Consider the following 18,640-nt stretch of genomic DNA (forward strand, 5'->3'; position numbering starts at 1 on the left):
AATCCGACAAACAAGCAAAATGAACAAAAAGCATTGAATTCAATTCTTTCTGATTTTAGAAACTGCATTAAAGAAGGGGTGCACCGGTCCTGGAGATACTGCAATACCAGGTCAATGCGTGGAGTGGACAGAGCAAGCTCTTTTTCCATCTCCCTGTTCTAAAAATCCATTTAATATATGGTCCCCAGATAGGGGACGTATCAGATATTAAACTGATAAGAACAGATACTACACTTGATCTTAGCCAAAAGGCCGAGAAGCGATAACCAGAATTGGTTTCCGACTACGGTGCCACCCAAGGATTCGGAAAAGTCCATTTGTGGAGATGGCCACCTGGACTCCCGTTAAGAAGACATGCTGTCAACCTCTAGATCCCTCACATGCCTGCACTTTTCGGCTTGCTGCTGCTGCAATCCACGCGTTTTAGATCTGCATAACTCCACCTCTTTTAGCACAGTACCCTCAACCCCCGGCTGTTCCCACCCGCCTCAACACCGTTGGAAGGGAGGAGAACCAATTAAGGCGGGGGGGGGGGTGGAACGAGCAGCTGTCTACCCTTAGCAGGAGGGTTGCTGATTAATTACCTCTCCTGCTGCTGCTGCTGCTGGCTGTCCAGCAGCAGACTGAAGGTGGCTGCTGCTGTGCGCAGGTATATAAAGGCTCAGAGCCTATTATGACACGCGCAGCCAGCGTTCCATTGCCACATTCCGTCTACTGCAGGCGGGATACCTGGATGGCTGAATGTCACTGATAAGCTCACAGAGACCGCCATAAGCAACAGTTTAAAAGAATGCCACAGACTAATCAACCAAACTTTTTGGGTTGGTTTCTCTTTTATAGTCTGCAGGCATTAAATGAAAGAAGTCAGTGTTCCAGCAGAGGGAGACAACGTTTCAGAAAAGGCATTGTAGCAAACCAAAAAAGAAATTTTAAGCGCAGCAGAGTAACCAGCTCACATACCTGTTAGCTCAGGTGAGTTTAAAAGGCTGCTGTTGATAACAAGGGCATTTGCTAAATAGATGGTGTGTGTGCAACAATATACTGAAAGGTCAATTATATTGTGCAGCTTATCTCACCACCTGTAGTTATTTAGGTGAAAGCTCCAAAATGCTTGCCTAATATGTCTGTTTATCCAAAAGGAAGTATAGAGGGAGAGCTAGATAGATAGCATTGCATTACATTACATTACATGGCAATGCAATGCACAGTTGCTGAAGTTGAACCAAAATGAGCTTGTCATCTGGCTTCTGCAACTTTTAACATGAAAAATCCAATGAGGAGAAGAAAAGCAAAGCCAAAGAGTCCATCCCAAAATCCGACAAACAAGCAAAATGAACAAAAAGCATTGAATTCAATTCTTTCTGATTTTAGAAACTGCATTAAAGAAGGGGTGCACCGGTCCTGGAGATACTGCAATACCAGGTTAATGCGTGGAGTGGACAGAGCAAGCTCTTTTTCCATCTCCCTGTTCTAAAAATCCATTTAATATATGGTCCCCAGATAGGGGACGTATCAGATATTAAACTGATAAGAACAGATTTTTTTTTTTTTTGTAAAGCCCGAATTCGTGTACTAAACCCGAGTGCGCTTAAAAAAGTGACAAGTGCCACAAAAAAAGTGCACTAGGATGCTGGTCATCTTGAAACCCTCTCCAAAAGGAGAAAGGTCCCCCAAACCATTCCCCGTCCCTCCGAGCCAGAAGGCCACAGCGAGGAACAGGGACAAATAGCCACCTCCAGCCGAAGCCAGAGGCGACTCAATCTTACCCCCAGCACCTGCCCGAGTTCTCACCCAAGCAAGGCACTGGGAGCCAAAGACTGTGCTCCCCTCCCGGAAGAGGGGAGCCAACAACGCTTTCCTCCCGAAAGAGGAGAGCCAGGGGGGTTCAGGGGGGAGCGGAACCTGATGGCCACACACTCCCCCCCTAGACCTGCCAAGAGAGGAACCCATAAGGGAACCGCATCCCGACAAAATCCAAGTGACATGTGGACACACGTGAAGAGGTGACACACAGTGACAAAAATATAATAAATAAAATAAATAGTGAAGGTGTTTTCAGTGTAATACTGACCGGACCTCCGACCGGAAATTTAAAAAATTCCCCATCCTAAGGCCAGAAGACCCGGAGAAGGGTGTGTGCTAGAAGAGTGAAAAGAAGTGCTTGTGCAAATGTGCCATAAACTCAAGTGGGGTTCCCAATCCCAGTGAGTTAAGGCACCCCAGGGTCACCACTCCTGGGGCACTTCACACTTCGGGCTTTCAATCTTCCCCGGCCCTATGGCGTCGATCCTGGGGGGCCATGCTTTCCACCAGATGACTATATTAGCCACCTGGCGTACTAACAAGCGCCTAAACCCCAGTGTGCATTGTATCAATCTACTAGGGCGGCCAACATCCAAAACCGCCTTTTCGAAAGATACTACACTTGATCTTAGCCAAAAGGCCGAGAAGCGATAACCAGAATTGGTTTCCGACTACGGTGCCACCCAAGGATTCTGAAAAGTCCATTTGTGGAGATGGCCACCTGGACTCCCGTTAAGAAGACATGCTGTCAACCTCTAGATCCCTCACATGCCTGCACTTTTCGGCTTGCTGCTGCTGCAATCCACGCGTTTTAGATCTGCATAACTCCACCTCTTTTAGCACAGTACCCTCAACCCCCGGCTGTTCCCACCCGCCTCAACACCGTTGGAAGGGAGGAGAACCAATTAAGGCGGGGGGGGGGGTGGAACGAGCAGCTGTCTACCCTTAGCAGGAGGGTTGCTGATTAATTACCTCTCCTGCTGCTGCTGCTGCTGGCTGTCCAGCAGCAGACTGAAGGTGGCTGCTGCTGTGCGCAGGTATATAAAGGCTCAGAGCCTATTATGACACGCGCAGCCAGCGTTCCATTGCCACATTCCGTCTACTGCAGGCGGGATACCTGGATGGCTGAATGTCACTGAGAAGCTCACAGAGACCGCCATAAGCAACAGTTTAAAAGAATGCCACAGACTAATCAACCAAACTTTTTGGGTTGGTTTCTCTTTTATAGTCTGCAGGCATTAAATGAAAGAAGTCAGTGTTCCAGCAGAGGGAGACAACGTTTCAGAAAAGGCATTGTAGCAAACCAAAAAAGAAATTTTAAGCGCAGCAGAGTAACCAGCTCACATACCTGTTAGCTCAGGTGAGTTTAAAAGGCTGCTGTTGATAACAAGGGCATTTGCTAAATAGATGGTGTGTGTGCAACAATATACTGAAAGGTCAATTATATTGTGCAGCTTATCTCACCACCTGTAGTTATTTAGGTGAAAGCTCCAAAATGCTTGCCTAATATGTCTGTTTATCCAAAAGGAAGTATAGAGGGAGAGCTAGATAGATAGCATTGCATTACATTACATTACATGGCAATGCAATGCACAGTTGCTGAAGTTGAACCAAAATGAGCTTGTCATCTGGCTTCTGCAACTTTTAACATGAAAAATCCAATGAGGAGAAGAAAAGCAAAGCCAAAGAGTCCATCCCAAAATCCGACAAACAAGCAAAATGAACAAAAAGCATTGAATTCAATTCTTTCTGATTTTAGAAACTGCATTAAAGAAGGGGTGCACCGGTCCTGGAGATACTGCAATACCAGGTCAATGCGTGGAGTGGACAGAGCAAGCTCTTTTTCCATCTCCCTGTTCTAAAAATCCATTTAATATATGGTCCCCAGATAGGGGACGTATCAGATATTAAACTGATAAGAACAGATACTACACTTGATCTTAGCCAAAAGGCCGAGCAGCGATAACCAGAATTGGTTTCCGACTACGGTGCCACCCAAGGATTCTGAAAAGTCCATTTGTGGAGATGGCCACCTGGACTCCCGTTAAGAAGACATGCTGTCAACCTCTAGATCCCTCACATGCCTGCACTTTTCGGCTTGCTGCTGCTGCAATCCACGCGTTTTAGATCTGCATAACTCCACCTCTTTTAGCACAGTACCCTCAACCCCCGGCTGTTCCCACCCGCCTCAACACCGTTGGAAGGGAGGAGAACCAATTAAGGCGGGGGTGGGGTGGAACGAGCAGCTGTCTACCCTTAGCAGGAGGGTTGCTGATTAATTACCTCTCCTGCTGCTGCTGCTGCTGGCTGTCCAGCAGCAGACTGAAGGTGGCTGCTGCTGTGCGCAGGTATATAAAGGCTCAGAGCCTATTATGACACGCGCAGCCAGCGTTCCATTGCCACATTCCGTCTACTGCAGGCGGGATACCTGGATGGCTGAATGTCACTGAGAAGCTCACAGAGACCGCCATAAGCAACAGTTTAAAAGAATGCCACAGACTAATCAACCAAACTTTTTGGGTTGGTTTCTCTTTTATAGTCTGCAGGCATTAAATGAAAGAAGTCAGTGTTCCAGCAGAGGGAGACAACGTTTCAGAAAAGGCATTGTAGCAAACCAAAAAAGAAATTTTAAGCGCAGCAGAGTAACCAGCTCACATACCTGTTAGCTCAGGTGAGTTTAAAAGGCTGCTGTTGATAACAAGGGCATTTGCTAAATAGATGGTGTGTGTGCAACAATATACTGAAAGGTCAATTATATTGTGCAGCTTATCTCACCACCTGTAGTTATTTAGGTGAAAGCTCCAAAATGCTTGCCTAATATGTCTGTTTATCCAAAAGGAAGTATAGAGGGAGAGCTAGATAGATAGCATTGCATTACATTACATTACATGGCAATGCAATGCACAGTTGCTGAAGTTGAACCAAAATGAGCTTGTCATCTGGCTTCTGCAACTTTTAACATGAAAAATCCAATGAGGAGAAGAAAAGCAAAGCCAAAGAGTCCATCCCAAAATCCGACAAACAAGCAAAATGAACAAAAAGCATTGAATTCAATTCTTTCTGATTTTAGAAACTGCATTAAAGAAGGGGTGCACCGGTCCTGGAGATACTGCAATACCAGGTCAATGCGTGGAGTGGACAGAGCAAGCTCTTTTTCCATCTCCCTGTTCTAAAAATCCATTTAATATATGGTCCCCAGATAGGGGACGTATCAGATATTAAACTGATAAGAACAGATACTACACTTGATCTTAGCCAAAAGGCCGAGAAGCGATAACCAGAATTGGTTTCCGACTACGGTGCCACCCAAGGATTCTGAAAAGTCCATTTGTGGAGATGGCCACCTGGACTCCCGTTAAGAAGACATGCTGTCAACCTCTAGATCCCTCACATGCCTGCACTTTTCGGCTTGCTGCTGCTGCAATCCACGCGTTTTAGATCTGCATAACTCCACCTCTTTTAGCACAGTACCCTCAACCCCCGGCTGTTCCCACCCGCCTCAACACCGTTGGAAGGGAGGAGAACCAATTAAGGCGGGGGGGGGGGTGGAACGAGCAGCTGTCTACCCTTAGCAGGAGGGTTGCTGATTAATTACCTCTCCTGCTGCTGCTGCTGCTGGCTGTCCAGCAGCAGACTGAAGGTGGCTGCTGCTGTGCGCAGGTATATAAAGGCTCAGAGCCTATTATGACACGCGCAGCCAGCGTTCCATTGCCACATTCCGTCTACTGCAGGCGGGATACCTGGATGGCTGAATGTCACTGAGAAGCTCACAGAGACCGCCATAAGCAACAGTTTAAAAGAATGCCACAGACTAATCAACCAAACTTTTTGGGTTGGTTTCTCTTTTATAGTCTGCAGGCATTAAATGAAAGAAGTCAGTGTTCCAGCAGAGGGAGACAACGTTTCAGAAAAGGCATTGTAGCAAACCAAAAAAGAAATTTTAAGCGCAGCAGAGTAACCAGCTCACATACCTGTTAGCTCAGGTGAGTTTAAAAGGCTGCTGTTGATAACAAGGGCATTTGCTAAATAGATGGTGTGTGTGCAACAGTATACTGAAAGGTCAATTATATTGTGCAGCTTATCTCACCACCTGTAGTTATTTAGGTGAAAGCTCCAAAATGCTTGCCTAATATGTCTGTTTATCCAAAAGGAAGTATAGAGGGAGAGCTAGATAGATAGCATTGCATTACATTACATTACATGGCAATGCAATGCACAGTTGCTGAAGTTGAACCAAAATGAGCTTGTCATCTGGCTTCTGCAACTTTTAACATGAAAAATCCAATGAGGAGAAGAAAAGCAAAGCCAAAGAGTCCATCCCAAAATCCGACAAACAAGCAAAATGAACAAAAAGCATTGAATTCAATTCTTTCTGATTTTAGAAACTGCATTAAAGAAGGGGTGCACCGGTCCTGGAGATACTGCAATACCAGGTCAATGCGTGGAGTGGACAGAGCAAGCTCTTTTTCCATCTCCCTGTTCTAAAAATCCATTTAATATATGGTCCCCAGATAGGGGACGTATCAGATATTAAACTGATAAGAACAGATACTACACTTGATCTTAGCCAAAAGGCCGAGAAGCGATAACCAGAATTGGTTTCCGACTACGGTGCCACCCAAGGATTCTGAAAAGTCCATTTGTGGAGATGGCCACCTGGACTCCCGTTAAGAAGACATGCTGTCAACCTCTAGATCCCTCACATGCCTGCACTTTTCGGCTTGCTGCTGCTGCAATCCACGCGTTTTAGATCTGCATAACTCCACCTCTTTTAGCACAGTACCCTCAACCCCCGGCTGTTCCCACCCGCCTCAACACCGTTGGAAGGGAGGAGAACCAATTAATGCGGGGGGGGGGGTGGAACGAGCAGCTGTCTACCCTTAGCAGGAGGGTTGCTGATTAATTACCTCTCCAGCTGCTGCTGCTGCTGGCTGTCCAGCAGCAGACTGAAGGTGGCTGCTGCTGTGCGCAGGTATATAAAGGCTCATAGCCTATTATGACACGCGCAGCCAGCGTTCCATTGCCACATTCCGTCTACTGCAGGCGGGATACCTGGATGGCTGAATGTCACTGAGAAGCTCACAGAGACCGCCATAAGCAACAGTTTAAAAGAATGCCACAGACTAATCAACCAAACTTTTTGGGTTGGTTTCTCTTTTATAGTCTGCAGGCATTAAATGAAAGAAGTCAGTGTTCCAGCAGAGGGAGACAACGTTTCAGAAAAGGCATTGTAGCAAACCAAAAAAGAAATTTTAAGCGCAGCAGAGTAACCAGCTCACATACCTGTTAGCTCAGGTGAGTTTAAAAGGCTGCTGTTGATAACAAGGGCATTTGCTAAATAGATGGTGTGTGTGCAACAATATACTGAAAGGTCAATTATATTGTGCAGCTTATCTCACCACCTGTAGTTATTTAGGTGAAAGCTCCAAAATGCTTGCCTAATATGTCTGTTTATCCAAAAGGAAGTATAGAGGGAGAGCTAGATAGATAGCATTGCATTACATTACATTACATGGCAATGCAATGCACAGTTGCTGAAGTTGAACCAAAATGAGCTTGTCATCTGGCTTCTGCAACTTTTAACATGAAAAATCCAATGAGGAGAAGAAAAGCAAAGCCAAAGAGTCCATCCCAAAATCCGACAAACAAGCAAAATGAACAAAAAGCATTGAATTCAATTCTTTCTGATTTTAGAAACTGCATTAAAGAAGGGGTGCACCGGTCCTGGAGATACTGCAATACCAGGTCAATGCGTGGAGTGGACAGAGCAAGCTCTTTTTCCATCTCCCTGTTCTAAAAATCCATTTAATATATGGTCCCCAGATAGGGGACGTATCAGATATTAAACTGATAAGAACAGATACTACACTTGATCTTAGCCAAAAGGCCGAGAAGCGATAACCAGAATTGGTTTCCGACTACGGTGCCACCCAAGGATTCTGAAAAGTCCATTTGTGGAGATGGCCACCTGGACTCCCGTTAAGAAGACATGCTGTCAACCTCTAGATCCCTCACATGCCTGCACTTTTCGGCTTGCTGCTGCTGCAATCCACGCGTTTTAGATCTGCATAACTCCACCTCTTTTAGCACAGTACCCTCAACCCCCGGCTGTTCCCACCCGCCTCAACACCGTTGGAAGGGAGGAGAACCAATTAAGGCGGGGGGGGGGTGGAACGAGCAGCTGTCTACCCTTAGCAGGAGGGTTGCTGATTAATTACCTCTCCTGCTGCTGCTGCTGCTGGCTGTCCAGCAGCAGACTGAAGGTGGCTGCTGCTGTGCGCAGGTATATAAAGGCTCAGAGCCTATTATGACACGCACAGCCAGCGTTCCATTGCCACATTCCGTCTACTGCAGGCGGGATACCTGGATGGCTGAATGTCACTGAGAAGCTCACAGAGACCGCCATAAGCAACAGTTTAAAAGAATGCCACAGACTAATCAACCAAACTTTTTGGGTTGGTTTCTCTTTTATAGTCTGCAGGCATTAAATGAAAGAAGTCAGTGTTCCAGCAGAGGGAGACAACGTTTCAGAAAAGGCATTGTAGCAAACCAAAAAAGAAATTTTAAGCGCAGCAGAGTAACCAGCTCACATACCTGTTAGCTCAGGTGAGTTTAAAAGGCTGCTGTTGATAACAAGGGCATTTGCTAAATAGATGGTGTGTGTGCAACAATATACTGAAAGGTCAATTATATTGTGCAGCTTATCTCACCACCTGTAGTTATTTAGGTGAAAGCTCCAAAATGCTTGCCTAATATGTCTGTTTATCCAAAAGGAAGTATAGAGGGAGAGCTAGATAGATAGCATTGCATTACATTACATTACATGGCAATGCAATGCACAGTTGCTGAAGTTGAACCAAAATGAGCTTGTCATCTGGCTTCTGCAACTTTTAACATGAAAAATCCAATGAGGAGAAGAAAAGCAAAGCCAAAGAGTCCATCCCAAAATCCGACAAACAAGCAAAATGAACAAAAAGCATTGAATTCAATTCTTTCTGATTTTAGAAACTGCATTAAAGAAGGGGTGCACCGGTCCTGGAGATACTGCAATACCAGGTCAATGCGTGGAGTGGACAGAGCAAGCTCTTTTTCCATCTCCCTGTTCTAAAAATCCATTTAATATATGGTCCCCAGATAGGGGACGTATCAGATATTAAACTGATAAGAACAGATTTTTTTTTTTTTTGTAAAGCCCGAATTCGTGTACTAAACCCGAGTGCGCTTAAAAAAGTGACAAGTGCCACAAAAAAAGTGCACTAGGATGCTGGTCATCTTGAAACCCTCTCCAAAAGGAGAAAGGTCCCCCAAACCATTCCCCGTCCCTCCGAGCCAGAAGGCCACAGCGAGGAACAGGGACAAATAGCCACCTCCAGCCGAAGCCAGAGGCGACTCAATCTTACCCCCAGCACCTGCCCGAGTTCTCACCCAAGCAAGGCACTGGGAGCCAAAGACTGTGCTCCCCTCCCGGAAGAGGGGAGCCAACAACGCTTTCCTCCCGAAAGAGGAGAGCCAGGGGGGTTCAGGGGGGAGCGGAACCTGATGGCCACACACTCCCCCCCTAGACCTGCCAAGAGAGGAACCCATAAGGGAACCGCATCCCGACAAAATCCAAGTGACATGTGGACACACGTGAAGAGGTGACACACAGTGACAAAAATATAATAAATAAAATAAATAGTGAAGGTGTTTTCAGTGTAATACTGACCGGACCTCCGACCGGAAATTTAAAAAATTCCCCATCCTAAGGCCAGAAGACCCGGAGAAGGGTGTGTGCTAGAAGAGTGAAAAGAAGTGCTTGTGCAAATGTGCCATAAACTCAAGTGGGGTTCCCAATCCCAGTGAGTTAAGTCACCCCAGGGTCACCACTCCTGGGGCACTTCACACTTCGGGCTTTAAATCTTCCCCGGCCCTATGGCGTCGATCCTGGGGGGCCATGCTTTCCACCAGATGACTATATTAGCCACCTGGCGTACTAACAAGCGCCTAAACCCCAGTGTGCATTGTATCAATCTACTAGGGCGGCCAACATCCAAAACCGCCTTTTCGAAAGATACTACACTTGATCTTAGCCAAAAGGCCGAGAAGCGATAACCAGAATTGGTTTCCGACTACGGTGCCACCCAAGGATTCTGAAAAGTCCATTTGTGGAGATGGCCACCTGGACTCCCGTTAAGAAGACATGCTGTCAACCTCTAGATCCCTCACATGCCTGCACTTTTCGGCTTGCTGCTGCTGCAATCCACGCGTTTTAGATCTGCATAACTCCACCTCTTTTAGCACAGTACCCTCAACCCCCGGCTGTTCCCACCCGCCTCAACACCGTTGGAAGGGAGGAGAACCAATTAAGGCGGGGGGGGGGGTGGAACGAGCAGCTGTCTACCCTTAGCAGGAGGGTTGCTGATTAATTACCTCTCCTGCTGCTGCTGCTGCTGGCTGTCCAGCAGCAGACTGAAGGTGGCTGCTGCTGTGCGCAGGTATATAAAGGCTCAGAGCCTATTATGACACGCGCAGCCAGCGTTCCATTGCCACATTCCATCTACTGCAGGCGGGATACCTGGATGGCTGAATGTCACTGAGAAGCTCACAGAGACCGCCATAAGCAACAGTTTAAAAGAATGCCACAGACTAATCAACCAAACTTTTTGGGTTGGTTTCTCTTTTATAGTCTGCAGGCATTAAATGAAAGAAGTCAGTGTTCCAGCAGAGGGAGACAACGTTTCAGAAAAGGCATTGTAGCAAACCAAAAAAGAAATTTTAAGCGCAGCAGAGTAACCAGCTCACATACCTGTTAGCTCAGGTGAGTTTAAAAGGCTGCTGTTGATAACAAGGGCATTTGCTAAATAGATGGTGTGTGTGCAACAATATACTGAAAGGTCAATTATATTGTGCAGCTTATCTCACCACCTGTAGTTATTTAGGTGAAAGCTCCAAAATGCTTGCCTAATATGTCTGTTTATCCAAAAGGAAGTATAGAGGGAGAGCTAGATAGATAGCATTGCATTACATTACATTACATGGCAATGCAATGCACAGTTGCTGAAGTTGAACCAAAATGAGCTTGTCATCTGGCTTCTGCAACTTTTAACATGAAAAATCCAATGAGGAGAAGAAAAGCAAAGCCAAAGAGTCCATCCCAAAATCCGACAAACAAGCAAAATGAACAAAAAGCATTGAATTCAATTCTTTCTGATTTTAGAAACTGCATTAAAGAAGGGGTGCACCGGTCCTGGAGATACTGCAATACCAGGTCAATGCGTGGAGTGGACAGAGCAAGCTCTTTTTCCATCTCCCTGTTCTAAAAATCCATTTAATATATGGTCCCCAGATAGGGGACGTATCAGATATTAAACTGATAAGAACAGATACTACACTTGATCTTAGCCAAAAGGCCGAGAAGCGATAACCAGAATTGGTTTCCGACTACGGTGCCACCCAAGGATTCTGAAAAGTCCATTTGTGGAGATGGCCACCTGGACTCCCGTTAAGAAGACATGCTGTCAACCTCTAGATCCCTCACATGCCTGCACTTTTCGGCTTGCTGCTGCTGCAATCCACGCGTTTTAGATCTGCATAACTCCACCTCTTTTAGCACAGTACCCTCAACCCCCGGCTGTTCCCACCCGCCTCAACACCGTTGGAAGGGAGGAGAACCAATTAAGGCGGGGGGGGGGTGGAACGAGCAGCTGTCTACCCTTAGCAGGAGGGTTGCTGATTAATTACCTCTCCTGCTGCTGCTGCTGCTGGCTGTCCAGCAGCAGACTGAAGGTGGCTGCTGCTGTGCGCAGGTATATAAAGGCTCAGAGCCTATTATGACACGCGCAGCCAGCGTTCCATTGCCACATTCCGTCTACTGCAGGCGGGATACCTGGATGGCTGAATGTCACTGAGAAGCTCACAGAGACCGCCATAAGCAACAGTTTAAAAGAATGCCACAGACTAATCAACCAAACTTTTTGGGTTGGTTTCTCTTTTATAGTCTGCAGGCATTAAATGAAAGAAGTCAGTGTTCCAGCAGAGGGAGACAACGTTTCAGAAAAGGCATTGTAGCAAACCAAAAAAGAAATTTTAAGCGCAGCAGAGTAACCAGCTCACATACCTGTTAGCTCAGGTGAGTTTAAAAGGCTGCTGTTGATAACAAGGGCATTTGCTAAATAGATGGTGTGTGTGCAACAATATACTGAAAGGTCAATTATATTGTGCAGCTTATCTCACCACCTGTAGTTATTTAGGTGAAAGCTCCAAAATGCTTGCCTAATATGTCTGTTTATCCAAAAGGAAGTATAGAGGGAGAGCTAGATAGATAGCATTGCATTACATTACATTACATGGCAATGCAATGCACAGTTGCTGAAGTTGAACCAAAATGAGCTTGTCATCTGGCTTCTGCAACTTTTAACATGAAAAATCCAATGAGGAGAAGAAAAGCAAAGCCAAAGAGTCCATCCCAAAATCCGACAAACAAGCAAAATGAACAAAAAGCATTGAATTCAATTCTTTCTGATTTTAGAAACTGCATTAAAGAAGGGGTGCACCGGTCCTGGAGATACTGCAATACCAGGTCAATGCGTGGAGTGGACAGAGCAAGCTCTTTTTCCATCTCCCTGTTCTAAAAATCCATTTAATATATGGTCCCCAGATAGGGGACGTATCAGATATTAAACTGATAAGAACAGATACTACACTTGATCTTAGCCAAAAGGCCGAGAAGCGATAACCAGAATTGGTTTCCGACTACGGTGCCACCCAAGGATTCTGAAAAGTCCATTTGTGGAGATGGCCACCTGGACTCCCGTTAAGAAGACATGCTGTCAACCTCTAGATCCCTCACATGCCTGCACTTTTCGGCTTGCTGCTGCTGCAATCCACGCGTTTTAGATCTGCATAACTCCACCTCTTTTAGCACAGTACCCTCAACCCCCGGCTGTTCCCACCCGCCTCAACACCGTTGGAAGGGAGGAGAACCAATTAAGGCGGGGGGGGGTGGAACGAGCAGCTGTCTACCCTTAGCAGGAGGGTTGCTGATTAATTACCTCTCCTGCTGCTGCTGCTGCTGGCTGTCCAGCAGCAGACTGAAGGTGGCTGCTGCTGTGCGCAGGTATATAAAGGCTCAGAGCCTATTATGACACGCGCAGCCAGCGTTCCATTGCCACATTCCGTCTACTGCAGGCGGGATACCTGGATGGCTGAATGTCACTGAGAAGCTCACAGAGACCGCCATAAGCAACAGTTTAAAAGAATGCCACAGACTAATCAACCAAACTTTTTGGGTTGGTTTCTCTTTTATAGTCTGCAGGCATTAAATGAAAGAAGTCAGTGTTCCAGCAGAGGGAGACAACGTTTCAGAAAAGGCATTGTAGCAAACCAAAAAAGAAATTTTAAGCGCAGCAGAGTAACCAGCTCACATACCTGTTAGCTCAGGTGAGTTTAAAAGGCTGCTGTTGATAACAAGGGCATTTGCTAAATAGATGGTGTGTGTGCAACAATATACTGAAAGGTCAATTATATTGTGCAGCTTATCTCACCACCTGTAGTTATTTAGGTGAAAGCTCCAAAATGCTTGCCTAATATGTCTGTTTATCCAAAAGGAAGTATAGAGGGAGAGCTAGATAGATAGCATTGCATTACATTACATTACATGGCAATGCAATGCACAGTTGCTGAAGTTGAACCAAAATGAGCTTGTCATCTGGCTTCTGCAACTTTTAACATGAAAAATCCAATGAGGAGAAGAAAAGCAAAGCCAAAGAGTCCATCCCAAAATCCGACAAACAAGCAAAATGAACAAAAAGCATTGAATTCAATTCTTTCTGATTTTAGAAACTGCATTAAAGAAGGGGTGCACCGGTCCTGGAGATACTGCAATACCAGGTCAATGCGTGGAGTGGACAGAGCAAGCTCTTTTTCCATCTCCCTGTTCTAAAAATCCATTTAATATATGGTCCCCAGATAGGGGACGTATCAGATATTAAACTGATAAGAACAGATACTACACTTGATCTTAGCCAAAAGGCCGAGAAGCGATAACCAGAATTGGTTTCCGACTACGGTGCCACCCAAGGATTCTGAAAAGTCCATTTGTGGAGATGGCCACCTGGACTCCCGTTAAGAAGACATGCTGTCAACCTCTAGATCCCTCACATGCCTGCACTTTTCGGCTTGCTGCTGCTGCAATCCACGCGTTTTAGATCTGCATAACTCCACCTCTTTTAGCACAGTACCCTCAACCCCCGGCTGTTCCCACCCGCCTCAACACCGTTGGAAGGGAGGAGAACCAATTAAGGCGGGGGGGGGGTGGAACGAGCAGCTGTCTACCCTTAGCAGGAGGGTTGCTGATTAATTACCTCTCCTGCTGCTGCTGCTGATGGCTGTCCAGCAGCAGACTGAAGGTGGCTGCTGCTGTGCGCAGGTATATAAAGGCTCAGAGCCTATTATGACACGCGCAGCCAGCGTTCCATTGCCACATTCCGTCTACTGCAGGCGGGATACCTGGATGGCTGAATGTCACTGAGAAGCTCACAGAGACCGCCATAAGCAACAGTTTAAAAGAATGCCACAGACTAATCAACCAAACTTTTTGGGTTGGTTTCTCTTTTATAGTCTGCAGGCATTAAATGAAAGAAGTCAGTGTTCCAGCAGAGGGAGACAACGTTTCAGAAAAGGCATTGTAGCAAACCAAAAAAGAAATTTTAAGCGCAGCAGAGTAACCAGCTCACATACCTGTTAGCTCAGGTGAGTTTAAAAGGCTGCTGTTGATAACAAGGGCATTTGCTAAATAGATGGTGTGTGTGCAACAATATACTGAAAGGTCAATTATATTGTGCAGCTTATCTCACCACCTGTAGTTATTTAGGTGAAAGCTCCAAAATGCTTGCCTAATATGTCTGTTTATCCAAAAGGAAGTATAGAGGTAGAGCTAGATAGATAGCATTGCATTACATTACATTACATGGCAATGCAATGCACAGTTGCTGAAGTTGAACCAAAATGAGCTTGTCATCTGGCTTCTGCAACTTTTAACATGAAAAATCCAATGAGGAGAAGAAAAGCAAAGCCAAATAGTCCATCCCAAAATCCGACAAACAAGCAAAATGAACAAAAAGCATTGAATTCAATTCTTTCTGATTTTAGAAATTGCATTAAAGAAGGGGTGCACCGGTCCTGGAGATACTGCAATACCAGGTCAATGCGTGGAGTGGACAGAGCAAGCTCTTTTTCCATCTCCCTGTTCTAAAAATCCATTTAATATATGGTCCCCAGATAGGGGACGTATCAGATATTAAACTGATAAGAACAGATACTACACTTGATCTTAGCCAAAAGGCCGAGAAGCGATAACCAGAATTGGTTTCCGACTACGGTGCCACCCAAGGATTCTGAAAAGTCCATTTGTGGAGATGGCCACCTGGACTCCCGTTAAGAAGACATGCTGTCAACCTCTAGATCCCTCACATGCCTGCACTTTTCGGCTTGCTGCTGCTGCAATCCACGCGTTTTAGATCTGCATAACTCCACCTCTTTTAGCACAGTACCCTCAACCCCCGGCTGTTCCCACCCGCCTCAACACCGTTGGAAGGGAGGAGAACCAATTAAGGCGGGGGGGGGTGGAACGAGCAGCTGTCTACCCTTAGCAGGAGGGTTGCTGATTAATTACCTCTCCTGCTGCTGCTGCTGCTGGCTGTCCAGCAGCAGACTGAAGGTGGCTGCTGCTGTGCGCAGGTATATAAAGGCTCAGAGCCTATTATGACACGCGCAGCCAGCGTTCCATTGCCACATTCCGTCTACTGCAGGCGGGATACCTGGATGGCTGAATGTCACTGAGAAGCTCACAGAGACCGCCATAAGCAACAGTTTAAAAGAATGCCACAGACTAATCAACCAAACTTTTTGGGTTGGTTTCTCTTTTATAGTCTGCAGGCATTAAATGAAAGAAGTCAGTGTTCCAGCAGAGGGAGACAACGTTTCAGAAAAGGCATTGTAGCAAACCAAAAAAGAAATTTTAAGCGCAGCAGAGTAACCAGCTCACATACCTGTTAGCTCAGGTGAGTTTAAAAGGCTGCTGTTGATAACAAGGGCATTTGCTAAATAGATGGTGTGTGTGCAACAATATACTGAAAGGTCAATTATATTGTGCAGCTTATCTCACCACCTGTAGTTATTTAGGTGAAAGCTCCAAAATGCTTGCCTAATATGTCTGTTTATCCAAAAGGAAGTATAGAGGGAGAGCTAGATAGATAGCATTGCATTACATTACATTACATGGCAATGCAATGCACAGTTGCTGAAGTTGAACCAAAATGAGCTTGTCATCTGGCTTCTGCAACTTTTAACATGAAAAATCCAATGAGGAGAAGAAAAGCAAAGCCAAAGAGTCCATCCCAAAATCCGACAAACAAGCAAAATGAACAAAAAGCATTGAATTCAATTCTTTCTGATTTTAGAAACTGCATTAAAGAAGGGGTGCACCGGTCCTGGAGATACTGCAATACCAGGTCAATGCGTGGAGTGGACAGAGCAAGCTCTTTTTCCATCTCCCTGTTCTAAAAATCCATTTAATATATGGTCCCCAGATAGGGGACGTATCAGATATTAAACTGATAAGAACAGATACTACACTTGATCTTAGCCAAAAGGCCGAGAAGCGATAACCAGAATTGGTTTCCGACTACGGTGCCACCCAAGGATTCTGAAAAGTCCATTTGTGGAGAGGGCCACCTGGACTCCCGTTAAGAAGACATGCTGTCAACCTCTAGATCCCTCACATGCCTGCACTTTTCGGCTTGCTGCTGCTGCAATCCACGCGTTTTAGATCTGCATAACTCCACCTCTTTTAGCACAGTACCCTCAACCCCCGGCTGTTCCCACCCGCCTCAACACCGTTGGAAGGGAGGAGAACCAATTAAGGCGGGGGGGGGGGTGGAACGAGCAGCTGTCTACCCTTAGCAGGAGGGTTGCTGATTAATTACCTCTCCTGCTGCTGCTGCTGCTGGCTGTCCAGCAGCAGACTGAAGGTGGCTGCTGCTGTGCGCAGGTATATAAAGGCTCAGAGCCTATTATGACACGCGCAGCCAGCGTTTCATTGCCACATTCCGTCTACTGCAGGCGGGATACCTGGATGGCTGAATGTCACTGAGAAGCTCACAGAGACCGCCATAAGCAACAGTTTAAAAGAATGCCACAGACTAATCAACCAAACTTTTTGGGTTGGTTTCTCTTTTATAGTCTGCAGGCATTAAATGAAAGAAGTCAGTGTTCCAGCAGAGGGAGACAACGTTTCAGAAAAGGCATTGTAGCAAACCAAAAAAGAAATTTTAAGCGCAGCAGAGTAACCAGCTCACATACCTGTTAGCTCAGGTGAGTTTAAAAGGCTGCTGTTGATAACAAGGGCATTTGCTAAATAGATGGTGTGTGTGCAACAATATACTGAAAGGTCAATTATATTGTGCAGCTTATCTCACCACCTGTAGTTATTTAGGTGAAAGCTCCAAAATGCTTGCCTAATATGTCTGTTTATCCAAAAGGAAGTATAGAGGGAGAGCTAGATAGATAGCATTGCATTACATTACATTACATGGCAATGCAATGCACAGTTGCTGAAGTTGAACCAAAATGAGCTTGTCATCTGGCTTCTGCAACTTTTAACATGAAAAATCCAATGAGGAGAAGAAAAGCAAAGCCAAAGAGTCCATCCCAAAATCCGACAAACAAGCAAAATGAACAAAAAGCATTGAATTCAATTCTTTCTGATTTTAGAAACTGCATTAAAGAAGGGGTGCACCGGTACTGGAGATACTGCAATACCAGGTCAATGCGTGGAGTGGACAGAGCAAGCTCTTTTTCCATCTCCCTGTTCTAAAAATCCATTTAATATATGGTCCCCAGATAGGGGACGTATCAGATATTAAACTGATAAGAACAGATACTACACTTGATCTTAGCCAAAAGGCCGAGAAGCGATAACCAGAATTGGTTTCCGACTACGGTGCCACCCAAGGATTCTGAAAAGTCCATTTGTGGAGATGGCCACCTGGACTCCCGTTAAGAAGACATGCTGTCAACCTCTAGATCCCTCACATGCCTGCACTTTTCGGCTTGCTGCTGCTGCAATCCACGCGTTTTAGATCTGCATAACTCCACCTCTTTTAGCACAGTACCCTCAACCCCCGGCTGTTCCCACCCGCCTCAACACCGTTGGAAGGGAGGAGAACCAATTAAGGCGGGGGGGGGGTGGAACGAGCAGCTGTCTACCCTTAGCAGGAGGGTTGCTGATTAATTACCTCTCCTGCTGCTGCTGCTGCTGGCTGTCCAGCAGCAGACTGAAGGTGGCTGCTGCTGTGCGCAGGTATATAAAGGCTCAGAGCCTATTATGACACGCGCAGCCAGCGTTCCATTGCCACATTCCGTCTACTGCAGGCGGGATACCTGGATGGCTGAATGTCACTGAGAAGCTCACAGAGACCGCCATAAGCAACAGTTTAAAAGAATGCCACAGACTAATCAACCAAACTTTTTGGGTTGGTTTCTCTTTTATAGTCTGCAGGCATTAAATGAAAGAAGTCAGTGTTCCAGCAGAGGGAGACAACGTTTCAGAAAAGGCATTGTAGCAAACCAAAAAAGAAATTTTAAGCGCAGCAGAGTAACCAGCTCACATACCTGTTAGCTCAGGTGAGTTTAAAAGGCTGCTGTTGATAACAAGGGCATTTGCTAAATAGATGGTGTGTGTGCAACAATATACTGAAAGGTCAATTATATTGTGCAGCTTATCTCACCACCTGTAGTTATTTAGGTGAAAGCTCCAAAATGCTTGCCTAATATGTCTGTTTATCCAAAAGGAAGTATA

General features: G+C 45.8%; 11 non-coding genes and 4 pseudogenes across 11 annotated transcripts; all 15 read right to left on the reverse strand.

The window, feature by feature from the left end:
• Window positions 1–73: 73 nt before the first annotated feature.
• LOC141187669 (U2 spliceosomal RNA) lies at window positions 74–264 on the reverse strand. The gene has a single exon (XR_012261833.1). It is a non-coding gene; the product is annotated as a U2 spliceosomal RNA (small nuclear RNA).
• Window positions 265–1,385: 1,121 nt separating this feature from the next.
• On the reverse strand, window positions 1,386–1,562 carry LOC141186004 (U2 spliceosomal RNA; annotated as a pseudogene).
• An 803-nt stretch (window positions 1,563–2,365) lies between these two features.
• LOC141186317 (U2 spliceosomal RNA) lies at window positions 2,366–2,455 on the reverse strand (annotated as a pseudogene).
• A 1,121-nt stretch (window positions 2,456–3,576) lies between these two features.
• LOC141185523 (U2 spliceosomal RNA) lies at window positions 3,577–3,767 on the reverse strand. The gene has a single exon (XR_012260178.1). It is a non-coding gene; the product is annotated as a U2 spliceosomal RNA (small nuclear RNA).
• A 1,120-nt stretch (window positions 3,768–4,887) lies between these two features.
• Window positions 4,888–5,078, reverse strand: LOC141187671 (U2 spliceosomal RNA). The gene has a single exon (XR_012261835.1). It is a non-coding gene; the product is annotated as a U2 spliceosomal RNA (small nuclear RNA).
• A 1,121-nt stretch (window positions 5,079–6,199) lies between these two features.
• On the reverse strand, window positions 6,200–6,390 carry LOC141187673 (U2 spliceosomal RNA). The gene has a single exon (XR_012261836.1). It is a non-coding gene; the product is annotated as a U2 spliceosomal RNA (small nuclear RNA).
• A 1,121-nt stretch (window positions 6,391–7,511) lies between these two features.
• LOC141187674 (U2 spliceosomal RNA) lies at window positions 7,512–7,702 on the reverse strand. Its single transcript, XR_012261837.1, has one exon. It is a non-coding gene; the product is annotated as a U2 spliceosomal RNA (small nuclear RNA).
• A 1,120-nt stretch (window positions 7,703–8,822) lies between these two features.
• LOC141185970 (U2 spliceosomal RNA) lies at window positions 8,823–8,999 on the reverse strand (annotated as a pseudogene).
• Window positions 9,000–9,802: 803 nt separating this feature from the next.
• Window positions 9,803–9,892, reverse strand: LOC141186318 (U2 spliceosomal RNA; annotated as a pseudogene).
• Window positions 9,893–11,013: 1,121 nt separating this feature from the next.
• Window positions 11,014–11,204, reverse strand: LOC141187675 (U2 spliceosomal RNA). Its single transcript, XR_012261838.1, has one exon. It is a non-coding gene; the product is annotated as a U2 spliceosomal RNA (small nuclear RNA).
• A 1,120-nt stretch (window positions 11,205–12,324) lies between these two features.
• LOC141187676 (U2 spliceosomal RNA) lies at window positions 12,325–12,515 on the reverse strand. Its single transcript, XR_012261839.1, has one exon. It is a non-coding gene; the product is annotated as a U2 spliceosomal RNA (small nuclear RNA).
• A 1,119-nt stretch (window positions 12,516–13,634) lies between these two features.
• LOC141187677 (U2 spliceosomal RNA) lies at window positions 13,635–13,825 on the reverse strand. The gene has a single exon (XR_012261840.1). It is a non-coding gene; the product is annotated as a U2 spliceosomal RNA (small nuclear RNA).
• A 1,120-nt stretch (window positions 13,826–14,945) lies between these two features.
• LOC141187678 (U2 spliceosomal RNA) lies at window positions 14,946–15,136 on the reverse strand. Its single transcript, XR_012261841.1, has one exon. It is a non-coding gene; the product is annotated as a U2 spliceosomal RNA (small nuclear RNA).
• A 1,119-nt stretch (window positions 15,137–16,255) lies between these two features.
• On the reverse strand, window positions 16,256–16,446 carry LOC141187679 (U2 spliceosomal RNA). Its single transcript, XR_012261842.1, has one exon. It is a non-coding gene; the product is annotated as a U2 spliceosomal RNA (small nuclear RNA).
• A 1,121-nt stretch (window positions 16,447–17,567) lies between these two features.
• Window positions 17,568–17,758, reverse strand: LOC141184952 (U2 spliceosomal RNA). Its single transcript, XR_012259659.1, has one exon. It is a non-coding gene; the product is annotated as a U2 spliceosomal RNA (small nuclear RNA).
• Window positions 17,759–18,640: the final 882 nt, after the last annotated feature.

This window comes from Phyllobates terribilis, unplaced genomic scaffold, assembly GCF_046119375.1.
Source record: "Phyllobates terribilis strain yellow unplaced genomic scaffold, ASM4611937v1 Scaffold_40__1_contigs__length_11209783, whole genome shotgun sequence".
Taxonomy (NCBI): Eukaryota; Metazoa; Chordata; class Amphibia; order Anura; family Dendrobatidae; genus Phyllobates; species Phyllobates terribilis.